At 39.1% G+C, this 13,338-nt stretch overlaps 1 protein-coding gene across 2 annotated transcripts in view; it reads left to right on the top strand.

Moving 5' to 3' along the window:
• The window catches only part of PLXDC2 (plexin domain containing 2), a 3,345,655-nt gene that overhangs the window by 3,313,411 nt on the left and 18,906 nt on the right, over positions 1 to 13,338 (top strand). The window lies entirely within an intron of this gene.

The raw sequence follows: 13,338 nt of genomic DNA on the forward strand, positions 1-13,338 counted from the left end.
TTCCACCCATAGTCTTCTTGACATAAGGCATAGCTAGAGCCAGATCATGGTAAAATGGGACAATAGGCAGGGTAATAGATTGGGCCCCCCCAGAACAGCCCCTCCTGCAGCAACCCCTGCCCCCACAGCAGCCCCCTTCCTAGCCATTCCAGTGTTCCATTACTTGGCTATTTCTCCTCAGTTACCATAAACACTATTCAAACCTGTCAGTGTGCATACTGTTTTCTTATTTACTTCTGTAATGATTACAGATATTGAAATAGAATAGCACAAACATTGATAGCCATTTGCTAAACAAGCAATACAGTCTCGCAATAAAAACACTTATTATAAGCAGTAAACTTCTTTGCCCTAGAAGCACACATTCATTGAAATGGCATTAAAACCCACATTCAAAGAAAATGCATCTGGCAATGAAGGATTCAGTTTACCGTTCGGCTGTTTTCAAACTGTAGGCTCCTTGCACACATTTTTAGGGTCATGCATACATGTATATGTTCTTTGATTCACCTTCCTGATTGTATTAAATTATACTCCTTGTATAATACAGCGCCACTTGTTTTTAAATTTTTAGTTTTGAACATTCTTCCAATAAATGGTAAAATAAAATGTATGAACCAATAATGACAAAACTACCCATTTCTGAAAATTTCCACCATAAAAGGCCACTCAAACTTCTGTCATTACAATTCACCAATAACAGTCAATAAGCACAATCTCTGCAGAAGTAAAAGTCATCCAAATACTTCTACATTAAAGAGAACTGTAACGAGTGAAGAGGTTGCTACTGGCAAACAACTTTACTTTTCAGTGTTTCCTCTACAAATTCAGTGCCTGCTGCCCTTAAAAAAATGAATTGCCTATGGTACATTAAAAAAAAATTGTTAAGCTGGTGATAATGCAGTAGGGAATGACTGACAAAGCAACAAAAGGTTCATAGTTACTAGGCATCTCATTGAAAAGAGGACACACTTATGAGTGTAGAACCCATGACCCCCCCTTAAAATGCACCAAATCAGCAATTGAAATGGCGCTGCAACATCACGACTCCATTTACATGGTGGGAGAATAGAATCCACAGCCTTCTATATGAAAGGCAGTTGTGCTACTAATACTGCTTTCACATTTTTACAGTTAGTTTCCCCATTGAAAACAGACTTAGCATGAGCAATAGTAAACTCCTTCTTTGAAACACAATTCCGTGAAAATTAACTGAAACTCATAATCCTTTGAAAATGTACTGAAACACATAATCCCCTGGAAATGTACTTCAGCAGTCTTGAAGTTGGTGTAGAAGAGTCAGGCTCTTGTCTCCACGGAAGCTCACAGTTCCTTCAGCAGTCTGGTAGTTGGAGTAAAGGATTCAGGCTCTTGTCTCCTGTAACCAAGTTACAGGGTCAAGCCTGATCAAGTTAATCGACTAACCTGCCCTTCCCCTAACTAAGATATTATATACCATACCTCTCGACCTCTTAGTGCAAGAAATCTGGACAAAGTCTGAAATAAAGGGGATATAGTGGTCCAAAAACAGGGATAGATTTTAAATATTGTTCTTTTTAACTTAGAAAATTGTTAGAATAACAGGATTTGTGTTTGCATGCATTTTCTGAAGGATATGAAGTCTGAAACTCATATATATATATATATATATATATATATATATATATATATATATATATATGTGTGTGTGTGTGTGTGTATGTCATTATTTAGTGATTTTAGTCCTCCGTGATTTGCCAGAAAACCACAAATTTTATGAGAAACATACCAAAATTATGAGGCCAAATCTGGACAGTTGAGAAGTATGTTAAAATGCACAAACACAAACCTATACACCTAAGTTCTCTCTGCTCTCACACAGCAACACACACACACACACACACACACACACACACACACACACACACACACACACACACACACACACACACACACACTTTTACTCTTTCTCTCAGGGAATGGCTAGTTTAAATTCTGCATGCAAGTGCAGAATGTGTTTATATCCATGTTGGCAGGTGTGTGTTTGCAATGCACGCATGGTCCTCCTTAAAGTAGAAGACGCTGCCACCACAGATGTAAACACATTCTGCAATCGTGTATGGAATTTTTAAATTTTTTTTAATTCTCACTCATTGAAACCGCCTGGTCAGAGCGGGCCCCACCCCAGCCACAGGGCCCTAGGCGACTGCCTATGTCACCTAGTGCTGGATCTGGCTCTCGACATAGCTATCAAATTCTTTGAGCAGTAATTTTGGGCAAAGCCAAAAATAATGGGGTGACAAAAGTCTAAATTTTGTGATGACTTGTAGCTATTACTCTAATTTATGGAGAAAGTTACTAGAACAACAGTTTTTCTATTAGAAAGCATTTTTAAAGAGTAAGGCCTATGAAACTCTGATGTCTGCCATTACTGACTGACTACAGTCCTCAGTGATCCACCAGAAAATCAAAAAATAATAAGGCACAAGGCAATAGATCTGATTAACCCCTGTACTCATTTCACATTGCATATAGTCAAGTGCCAGGTTAAGAGTTGATGATTCCAACTTCTACTTTTAAGTTCCCCATCTGAAGTCATATAGATAGCTATTGTATAGGAAAGCATCATGAAAAGTCAGAGAAGGAGCTTTGCCTTTATCAGCATTAATTACATTTAACATTTAGGGCATTAAGTGAACCAAACAGGCACAGATGAAAAAGAACAATATCAAAGCATGTAGGATTTTGTCCTTCCTACAGTTACTTTACAAATGAACAAAATGCAAACTGTCATGTAATATGCCTCTCACATTAGCTGTATCACTCTCACATGAATACCAGGTTAGTGAATGAGGTATAAAAAACGCAAAACCTAGGCAATGTAATTTATGTGTAGTAGCAGTAATGATGACAGTGACGATGATGGTAATAATAATAGTAATAATAATAATAATAATAATAATAATAATAATAATAATAATAATAGTAATAATAATAATAATAATAATAATAATAATAATAATAATAGTAATAATAATAATATTGATAACTGTGTAGCGTCTTCTTCCCACAATGATTGATGACATCACAGATAAATATGCAGTCCAGAAATGCAAAATGAATAGGTCCAAGCAGAGATAAAAAAATAACAGATACAGCTGTGTAAGTCTAAACAGCATTCCTTGGAGGTAAAAATGTGCAGATTTTAAAACAATATTCTTCATCCACATCTAAGCTGTCTAAGCATAAGACTTCACCAACAAAAATATTTTAAAAGTCAGAAGAGGAAGTCAAAATAATTTTTCTTCCTATGCACAAGTACAAACTGTTGATAAGGAGCTCCTGTGTAACCTATGGATCCTCTTATTTGCATGTTTGTGTGTTATAATCATCCCTCAGCTCTGTCAAGCATTTAAAGTCTTAATAAGCTTACAGTGAGATGTTAAAAGCCTTCCAGGTCACTTTGGAGTCACTTGGTACCTTGCACATGTTCTGAATACTGCACCCTGTTGACATTCAGGGCCCATCAGAATCAGAGAAAAACTACAATTGTGGGTGTAAAGTACCCTTTCAGCCTCCTTGTCTAGAAACTGAAACCCTCAGCAAGCTGATAATGAGGCTGCCACAGATATTGTTCCATCCCAACATGCATTTAGTGATAACTCACTTTATCCCTTACATGGCTGCAGGAACATCAGAACCTCTCCTGCCAGCCAGTGGGCACAAGGCAAGTTTGTTCTGGACACTGTGCTACTCTTCTAGAAAACACACATGCACGGCCATTCACACATTATATAATCACCTGTATTTGATTAGTTTACGTTGGGGCTTGGGAGTGCCTTCTGTGTGGAGTCTGCATGTCCTCCCCGTGGTTGGGTAGCATTCGAAAGATATGCATGCGTAAATGGGTGTGCCTTCATTGAAGGTTGGGCGTCGAGCTGGCACCTTGGCATTTCATAAAAATCTACTGCCAATCATTAGCGGACCAGAGTTTCACTGTGGCGACTTCTTACAGGGAAAAGCAGAAAGACAAACAACAACAACAACTTATGATCCCATAGCTTTCTGTAAATAGAGGATACATTCATAAAGGTGATACTTGCAAGTGAAATTTTTAATATTGTAACTGATTGCAAGTTGCCACCTCCTGTAAGCAGAGGTATTGCATGGTGTTCTTGTTTGTGCAACATTACTGCAGCTAAGAGTTTAAAGGGTGATGAGCTTGACAATGCAGGAGGTGAAAGAAGGCTCATGGGCTTGGCTAGAGCTGTGAGTTTACCTCCTATTATTGCAATGATATCTTACCTCAGTCCGTTCTTTGAGAACAACAATAACTATATTTCTGTCATCAACCATTATAGCTGGAGCTGATAGTATCCCAGAATGATCTTAAATTATGTCTGACCATGACTGCTCATTCCAATAAAAGAAGTAAGCTTTGACATCTCAGCTGTTCTTGCTTGTTTGCTGTTATCCACATTATTGATCTGTCTCATGAAATCCTCTTAAACTTGTATGTTGCAGTGCCAGTGTTTAGGAAGAGTCTTTCCCTTGTGTTCACTTGTCCCAGCTGCATTATTTGTGGGATCACTGAGGGACTTCTGTACTCTGCAATTGAATTCTCTTCATGATACCTTTCATTCTGTGCACAGAGTGCAGTTCAGTTGCAAAAATAAGAAATAAAAAAGGTGTGTGCATGTGTGTGTGTGTGTGTGTGTGTGTGTGTGTGTGTGTGTGTGTGTGTGTGTGTGTGTGTGTGTGTGTGTGTGTGTGTGTGTGTGTGTGTGTGTGTGTGTGTGTGTGTGTGTGTGTGAGAGACAGAGAGAGAGATATTAATTATTTTGAAAGCAGTTGAGATGTAAATGCTGTGTTTGATCAGCTGAGCATATTAACTGAAGTCAGAATGCAAGCCAGCATTGTTTAATGTTCAAAAACTATGCTAAATTGTATTAAAAAGATTGGAGCTTATGCAATACTGTGCAAGACAACCAACAAAGGAGACAGTTTTGTAACTCTTTTGCTGATGGTGACACATCTGCTACTAATCATAGCAGAATGTCATATAAATATCAAATATCACTTACCCATGAGAAAATACAACATGGCACTGGAACACTGGATCAATGAAGCTAAATAAGCATTGCAATAACAGTTAATCCTATGTAAGATGCAAATCTAATTGTTGACAGTGTTGACTAAATCACAGTACATTTAACTCTGCCATGTTTTCTGACATGCTAGACAAAAATGCAATCCAACCTCAGCAAAACATATGCAGCATATCAAGGAACAGCCATGTAATGTGGTTGCCCTCCTTTTTAATCTTTCTAATTCTGTGTTCATTTCTGAGGCACAGATTGATGCATTCCCAACTGTGACATAGAAAACCTGGAGTAGAGTCAAAGGTATAGACATCGGTGAGTCAGAATGAGAATCTTAAATGCTGGATCAACCAGTCCCATGGATGAATGGGGGTCTAACTTACTATGGCCCTAGGAAGACGCTGGGTGCCCTTATTGATACATATAGAAGGGAATGAGGAGGTAGGAATGATGGCCTGCAGTATACGTCTTCATGGTAGCAAGAGTCCAAAAATGGCATAGCCATCATTGCTCGTCATGTATAAAGGGTGGGATTATGGATAGCACATGCAGGAGCTTCACAGTTTGTCTATATGTCCCCACAGGGAATACCCAGTCTATTCTTAGCCTTGCTGTGGAGATTTTTAAAGGGCATCTGGACACAGACTGTGGCAGATGGCAAGGACATCAAAAACAGATATGAAAAAAATATTTCCAATATATCAGCAAATAATAGATTGAGATTATTAGCTTTTGTAGAAATGTTGTTGCTGAAGTACTTGCAATTTATTGTTGTACTATACTTTTCTTTTAAAAAGTCTAAGTGTTTGAGTAGCAGCCTCATGAAACATGATGTGCTGGAAGGGTCCAGTAGGTGAGTACTGACTTATTGGCAATACTGATGCTGTATTTAGAAGCCGTCTACAATGCTAGCTCCTTCAGGCATGTCTGCTTTTATTTAATCTTTTTAGCAGAGATGTATGCATTGTGCTGCATTATTAAAACCACCTGCAAGTCTATTCCTCAAACATCTGTAAAATATTAATCACATGGAGACCACTCCTTGATATGGCACAGACTATGGAAATGAGAAGAGCCAGAGATAGTTGGGAAATTTGCCATAATCCCTTTTATTATGCAGATGGCTTGTATTAACATTGAAACCTGTTGACCTTTTCATCAGAAAAAGTATTGTTGACCAGAAGGCTAGTGTCACTTTTTTTCCTGGATTTGCTGTTGGATTGTCAACACTGCAATCTGTGATTTGGTTTCTTCCTATAAACAGCAACATTAAGAAATATTAAGTGTCTGAAGATAATTTATGAACACATTTGTGATTTCTCAGAAAACAACTTCTTAGCACTGCTCAGGATGTGAACTTAATTACTGTGTTGCTTGCATGACCATCTGCTGCAGAAATGTATATTTTAATGCCATAAGGCAGACAGTACATCAGCACAGCATTCCTTTTATAATTAAAAGGAGTAATATATCAGTGTGTAAGTACAACAGTGTATTTATGATGGATTCTACAGCTGAAGTACTTGAATGTGTTTTAGAGTTTGACAGAGCAGGTTAAACAGATTAGTACTGACTGAAAGCATGACCCTTGAAATTCCCTGTTGAATCATGCCTTAAACACTTGGCCAGCATTTGCAACACAACTTTAGAAATAGAAAAGAGTCAACATCCATTCTTCTTTCTGGAAAAATGAATTGTGGTACTTAAAGCTCCTTTGACTGCAGTGAGTCCCTGCTAAAATTAAGTGGTCCGGAACTGAGAGCTTTAGAACAGCAATATTGTAAGTCTCAGTAGTGAGAATATATATTAAAACTTAGGTTGGCCACCCTTAGAATATTCCCACTATAACGAAGTACAGAATTATCAGACTTATAATATATAAGCATTAGGAGTGTGGGTAAGTACTCCCCCATCACAGGAGGTACAAGGGGCAAATCCTTTAAAATGCTGTAATATTAAGTAGGTCATAGTTTTTACATTCATTTTATACATCCTGCACTTCTGACAGGTTGTCAGTTGCAATACCTAATGAGGATATATTATGTTGCACACAACTGTACTTCATTTGTGTAAATGCCTTTGTGAGAGTTACACATATGCACAAGTGCACACACACACACACACACACACACACACACACACACACACACACACACACACACACACACACACACAGATCATAAATTACATCCATTTTTTTTTACTCTACACACATCTATGGTATTTGCTCGTCATCAAATGAATGACTAAATAAATAAATGTTACATAAATAAATAAATAATTAATGATCACTGTAATGTATTTCAGCTTATTGCTATCAGTTACATGCAGTGCAACCACTGCAAACCCTCCTTCCATACACAAATCCTTTAACTCACATTACTCATCTTAAAGAAAAATAAAGACATACAGCCAGGTAGTGGTTTGAAGTAATAGCTGAACAGGATCACCGTCACATGGTAAATCACATTAGTATTTGATTAAAAATAAATGTATTTAATTAAAAATATGGCTTGTTTTATTTGAGTTAGTTAACAGTTATCACTAGCAAAGTTTTCATTCAGTTGATTCTCAAGCTGCCACATAAACTCATAACCAGTCATCTAGTGAAGTCTTTGCTAATGGGAAACGACTGCTTGTCACTTCATTCAGCAACCCAACCCAACCCCCCCCCCCACTGAAGTACAATTTCTGACTTTTTGAAATGGCAGGAGTACCTGTAATTAAGTATAATCACCTTATTCTGCATGAAGGCTTATTTTTAGTCCAGCCCAGCTGAGTGATTATTAATGCAAATGTGAGCAAGCAGTATTTGACACCTAGAAGAGTCAGTAGGATATAGTTGCAGAGGCACTTAGAGGCACCACTCAGTTGTAATCAGTTAAGGAGAAGTTGTAATAGGGCAGTGGTAAGTGACATTACAACAAATATAATTTTTTATAATGTAACAAATAATATTAGTAATAAATAATATAATATCATGACAGATGATGTTTAGCATGCAAAAAAAAAAAAAAAAACAAAGAATAAAGCTGAGAGTCATGCCAGTTAAAGCAAGCAGAAGTAGCACATTTAATCAACAAGACAGAGAGAAATGCTATCAGTGATTAAGGAGCTTCTTCCTGTAGTCCAAGGTTTGGTTCTATAATTCTTCATTGGCCTATTCAGTGATTTTACATAACCAAACAGTGCTTTGGGGCGCCTAGGAAATTGGGTTATGCTCCTCAATGTCTTCTTTTCCGTAAGCCTATTAACTACTCATGAACCTATGACATTGAAACCCTAACTGAGGGTATTGTTAGCATTTTTGAGAAACCAGGATGTAGATAAAATACAGGCATTTTAAGAAAGGCCACGGAAATGGTGGGCGTTCTAAACCAATAAATGTCAAAAGAGAAATGCATATGGTTTTTATATGTAGATTAGAATATTTATGTAATTAAACTGTTAAATGGTGTATAGAGCCAGTCAAATGCAGGACACTACCACAAAAATCTAAAGACTTAATATTACTAAAGGATTCAACTGGTATTACATGCTGAGGAACTTCTGGAAATTAGAAGGCTGCTTAGAAATGATATGGTCTAATGGTGTGAAAGAATTTAGGAATGCGTGGCACTGACATCGGGTGCTTCTTATGAAAAATGACAAAATAACTTTTATACAAACACTTAAAGAAATGAACATGGGTCAGCTGATCCAACTTTCTCCAACATAAAGCCTATGATGCTCTTCAAAATAAACAGCAAGAATAAACACACACACCTAACTTTGAGAATCCATGCTTTGTTCTGTACTTCATACATACTTAGGAAGTTAGGGCAAGTTTTATCTGCGCTTCACATTTCATAAACTTTTTTTTCAAGACTCACATTTGCTTATGTATCTTGATTTGGCCTATGGTAGCATTGTAGCATCAGAGATCAGGGGACTGCATCACAATGATCTGAAGTTCTTTTCTGCTGCCCAGAGTTAATTTCTTCTCCTATCAGTCATATGGAAAAGTACATCTATTTAATGTCTGGCATTTCTAATTATTTGAAGTGCTAATTTTGTTTCCAGCAGTCTAATCAGACCACCATAGGATTTCCGAATATGTCTGACTAAATCATAACATTGTAAAAAAATGCCATTGTCAAAATATTGGATGGATTATTCTATCTCTGCGTTTGCATTTGCCAGATGCTATTTTGCAAGCATGCAAATACTAGACTTCTTAGACTTAGTCCCACCAGTTGAAGAACATATCTTCCTGTGCATTTTCGTCAGGTGAGGTGGATCATAGTTGTCTTGAAATTGTACACATAAGGAAATTATTTCTTAATTTATTCCATTCTTCAGAGGCATAGATGCCTTACTATATGACCACTCTTTTTAGATTAATAAAAACTGAAAGTCATGGAAAGTAAGGAGTCCATATTTATTTCTCTAATAAATCTAATACCCTATGATTGTGCACTAAACCTGATGGAAAGAATCAAAATTCTCATCTCATTTCAACCAAAGTATAGTTTTTGAGAACTATCTGGACACATTTGAGAATGTCTGTACTCAGAACGTCAACAAGGAATTCTCTGAAGAGGATTTCTACATGCATTTTCCACTACATTTAATGTAATAAATTCTGCAGTGAGGTGTGCCTTATCTGCTGTCTGCCTTAGATTTGCAGTCTTGTTATTATGACTCTGATTTCACTACATTGTGGAAGAAGTTAAAAGAACACACTAGTATAGCTTGAAGATCTCCTTCTTTATAGGATCATATGATCATAGGAAGTTACTAGTGTATTGACCCTGAGGCCCTAACAAGCCTAGCCAAGAATTTAGCCCATGTTCCAACAAGTCAGCACCCAATGCCCCTGTTCAGCAGGGACATAGGTGGAATTCCAGGGGCATATTTTCTGTTCCCAATCCAGTTATCCGGGTTGCACTTAAAAAGGTTTAATAATGTACTCTGCTTTATGTGGAGAGGAAGTCTATTCCACAAAAATGGGGAGTCTCTGGGATACAAATCTGTCCTGCCAACAAGTCCTATTGATGTCACAGAACAGGTTGAAGCCTTGTGTGGGTTAGTCAGTGGAGCTTGACTTGTGGATATGCAGCAGTCCCATTAGGGTGGGGTCTGAGATTGCTTTGTATGCCAGACAGAGGTCACCTCTGAGGAGTCTGTAGGAGACTGAGTAGAGGGACAGGGCTTTTACCCTATCTGTGTAGGGTAGATGTCTGAGGCCCTGGATTCTCTGGGTGAGGAATCTCTGTGATCTCTCCAGCTGCTGCATGTGCTTTGTGAGGTACATGCCAAAAGAGGCATTGTATTCAATAATCGGTCTTATAAGGGAAGAATACAGGGATGTTATGACCACCTTGTCCCAGGATGAGATACCCTTACTAATGAGGTGGGCCATGTAGATAGCCTTCCGTATAACAGAGGTAATATGGTGGTCAAAAGTCAGTTTGCTATCAACCTGGGTTTCCAAGTCCCTCACGACTGATTGCGTTGTTAGTGACTTATAATCAATATGATAATTTGTGAGGATGTCATTCTCCCCAAAAGGGATGATAATGCATTTTTTGGCATTCAGTTTGAGGCCATGTTTCTGGCACCAGTCATTTGTTTGGGTGAGACCCTCTTGGAGGATGTCCACATCACTAGGAGAATTGATGACAGCACCCAGCTTGCAGATATCTGCAAACTTGGCCAGCCATAGCTCTCTAGATTTGGCCTGCACCTCTGAAAAGTATATCCCAAACAGCAGAGTCTCCAAGACCAGTCCCTGGGGTGCACCGCTTTTTACTGGTCTACTACTTGAGGTGGCTTCTCCTATTTTAACTAGGTGGATTCTATCACTGAGCCAGTTTGCTACCCATCTGGTAACATATGCATTGATGCCTAGTTAAAAGAGTTTATCTATTATACCTGAGTGGGAATAGTATCGAAGGCCTTGGCCAGGTCAAGTTAGGCAGTGTGCACCATCTTCTCCTCATCTATGGCCTTGGTGACTGTCTCAAAAAAGTCGACCAAGTTTAACAAGCATGACCTCCCTTTGACAAAACCAAACTGTGTGAGATTAAATGTCTGGAGGTTGCCAATGTCCTTGTTAATGAGGTCCATGATAATCTGCTCCATGGCCTTGTAGATCAGGCTAGTTAGGCTGATGGGTCTATAATTTCCTGGATCGGTGGATGCTCCACCTTTGTGCAAAGGGATGTCAGTAGCTATCCTCGAAAATGGTACTCAGGCTTTGGTTGAATATGGTGCCTAATGGTGCTGCAAGTTCCTGCCTGAGTTCATGTAGGATGCAGCCTGGGATGTTATCGTGTCCCATGGATGCTGTATTTTTTCCCTTTGAGAGGGCAGTATTGACTTGCTCCCTAAAGATAAGGGGAGGGGGGCATGTACTGGGGATGTCCTGTTTTACTGATGAGGGACAGTGGAGTGAAGTTTTCACTGAACCTGTCTACCAGCAGATTGGCTATATCTACAGGGTTTGCATATGTGGTGTCCTCGACCACCTTTTCTGAGCAGATCTGGGTGCTTCCCTTGAGATTGCGGACATATGTGAAGAAAGCCTTATGATTGTATTTAGTGGATGTTTCCAGTTTGGACTCTAAGTTTGCTTTAGAGGATTTCACTAGTGCTCTTATGTGCTTGTTCAGGCTTTGAAGAGATTGCTTCCAGTTAGACACCTGCTCCTTCTTTGTCCTGGACAGCAATTTCTTTTCCTTTTATTATAAAGTTTATTTATTGCAGATATCCACAAGACAGGTTTACTCTTCCTCGAGAAGGAGGATTTTGTCCTGTCTGGTATTCCTGATTCCATGCAGCTATATAAATGCTCATATAGTAATTTGGTTTAAGTTTGGACATATGTGCCAGTTTCTGTGGAGGGGGAGTGGGATGTAAAGCTGTTTATACCTTCCCTCAGGAGGTTGTAATCAGGTTTGGAGAAGTTTTTTAGCTTGACCCTAGCTAAGGGGGGTCGGGGGAGATGGTGACTTCGAAAGTGACTGTTTGTGGTCAGATCTTACCAGGGATGATGACACAGTAGGGATACTGCAGTGGTTACTCATGTTGGTTAATATCAAGTCCAAGATATTTTCACCTCTTGTGGGGGTGTCAACAAACTGGTCCAAGGCATTTGCATTGATGAAATCAAGGAATCTCTAGGCATTTGTGTTTTGGCATGAGTATTTCTTCCAATTTATGGTTGGATAATTAAAGTGACCCAGGATCAGGGTAAAGGGTTGAATCTTAATAGATTCAAAGAGGTCCAGATAGGTGGAGTGGGCATCTTGAGTCAGAGTTGGAGGCCTGTAGGTAGCTGTGATTTGAATAGGAGTTTTGTCAATTGTTAACTGCACCTGTAGTATTTCCCTGCATCATACTGTTTGACAAGCCTAGAGGTGTATATGTCTTTTATATATATTGCAGCTCCGCATCCTTTTGTTTTGCTGCCCATGGCTTGGGGTCTGAATGAATGATAGGATGCGTAACCTGGTATGGCTGGGGTGCTCTCCGCAGCTTTGAACCAGGTTTCTGTGACTGCACAAATGTCAGCTTCTTCCACGGTTAAGAATGGTTGAAATTAGTGCACTTTCATGTTTAGACTCCTAGTGTTTAGCAGCATGACCTTTCATTTACATTTTGATGAAATTTTCATGTTGGTAGGTTTGACCTCATGGCATTGCCTAAAAATAACACTATGGGGGTGGCAAGAGCCTTTGCCAGGAGCCTGAAGCTCAAGGAAGACAGGTGCAGACCATCTGTGGCAAAGCATTGTTGCTTGTCAATCATGTCATCCCAGGCTGTCAGCTACTGGATCCCCTTTGAATGACACCAGAAATTAAGCCAGTTGTCGAAGTCAATCATTTTCTGTTTGTATTGAGGCATAATTCTGGATGACAGTAGAGTGCTGCTTAAGGCTAGGGACATACCTGCCTGGGACACATACTCAGTAAGCTCAGTCATGTCTCTCTTCATATAGTCCAGGGAGGTACGGCTCATGTCATTCACTCCAACATAGACTATGACAGAGTCATAACAGTACCTGTTAAGAGACTTGAGTGCATTGGCGATATGGAAGATTCTGGCACCCAACAAACAGCTAACCATGACTTTCTCCTTATTCAGCTTGGTGAAGGGTACATCTCTGTGTCTCACAATGGCATCTCCTATGATTGATATGTTGGATTTATGTTTAGGCCTTAGTGGCTGGGAGACACAGGTGTGTTGACTATGTGTGGTGTGTGGTGTGGTG

Source organism: Protopterus annectens, chromosome 3.part0, assembly GCF_019279795.1.
Source record: "Protopterus annectens isolate FY-2018-M chromosome 3.part0, PAN1.0, whole genome shotgun sequence".
Classification (NCBI taxonomy): domain Eukaryota; kingdom Metazoa; phylum Chordata; order Ceratodontiformes; family Protopteridae; genus Protopterus; species Protopterus annectens.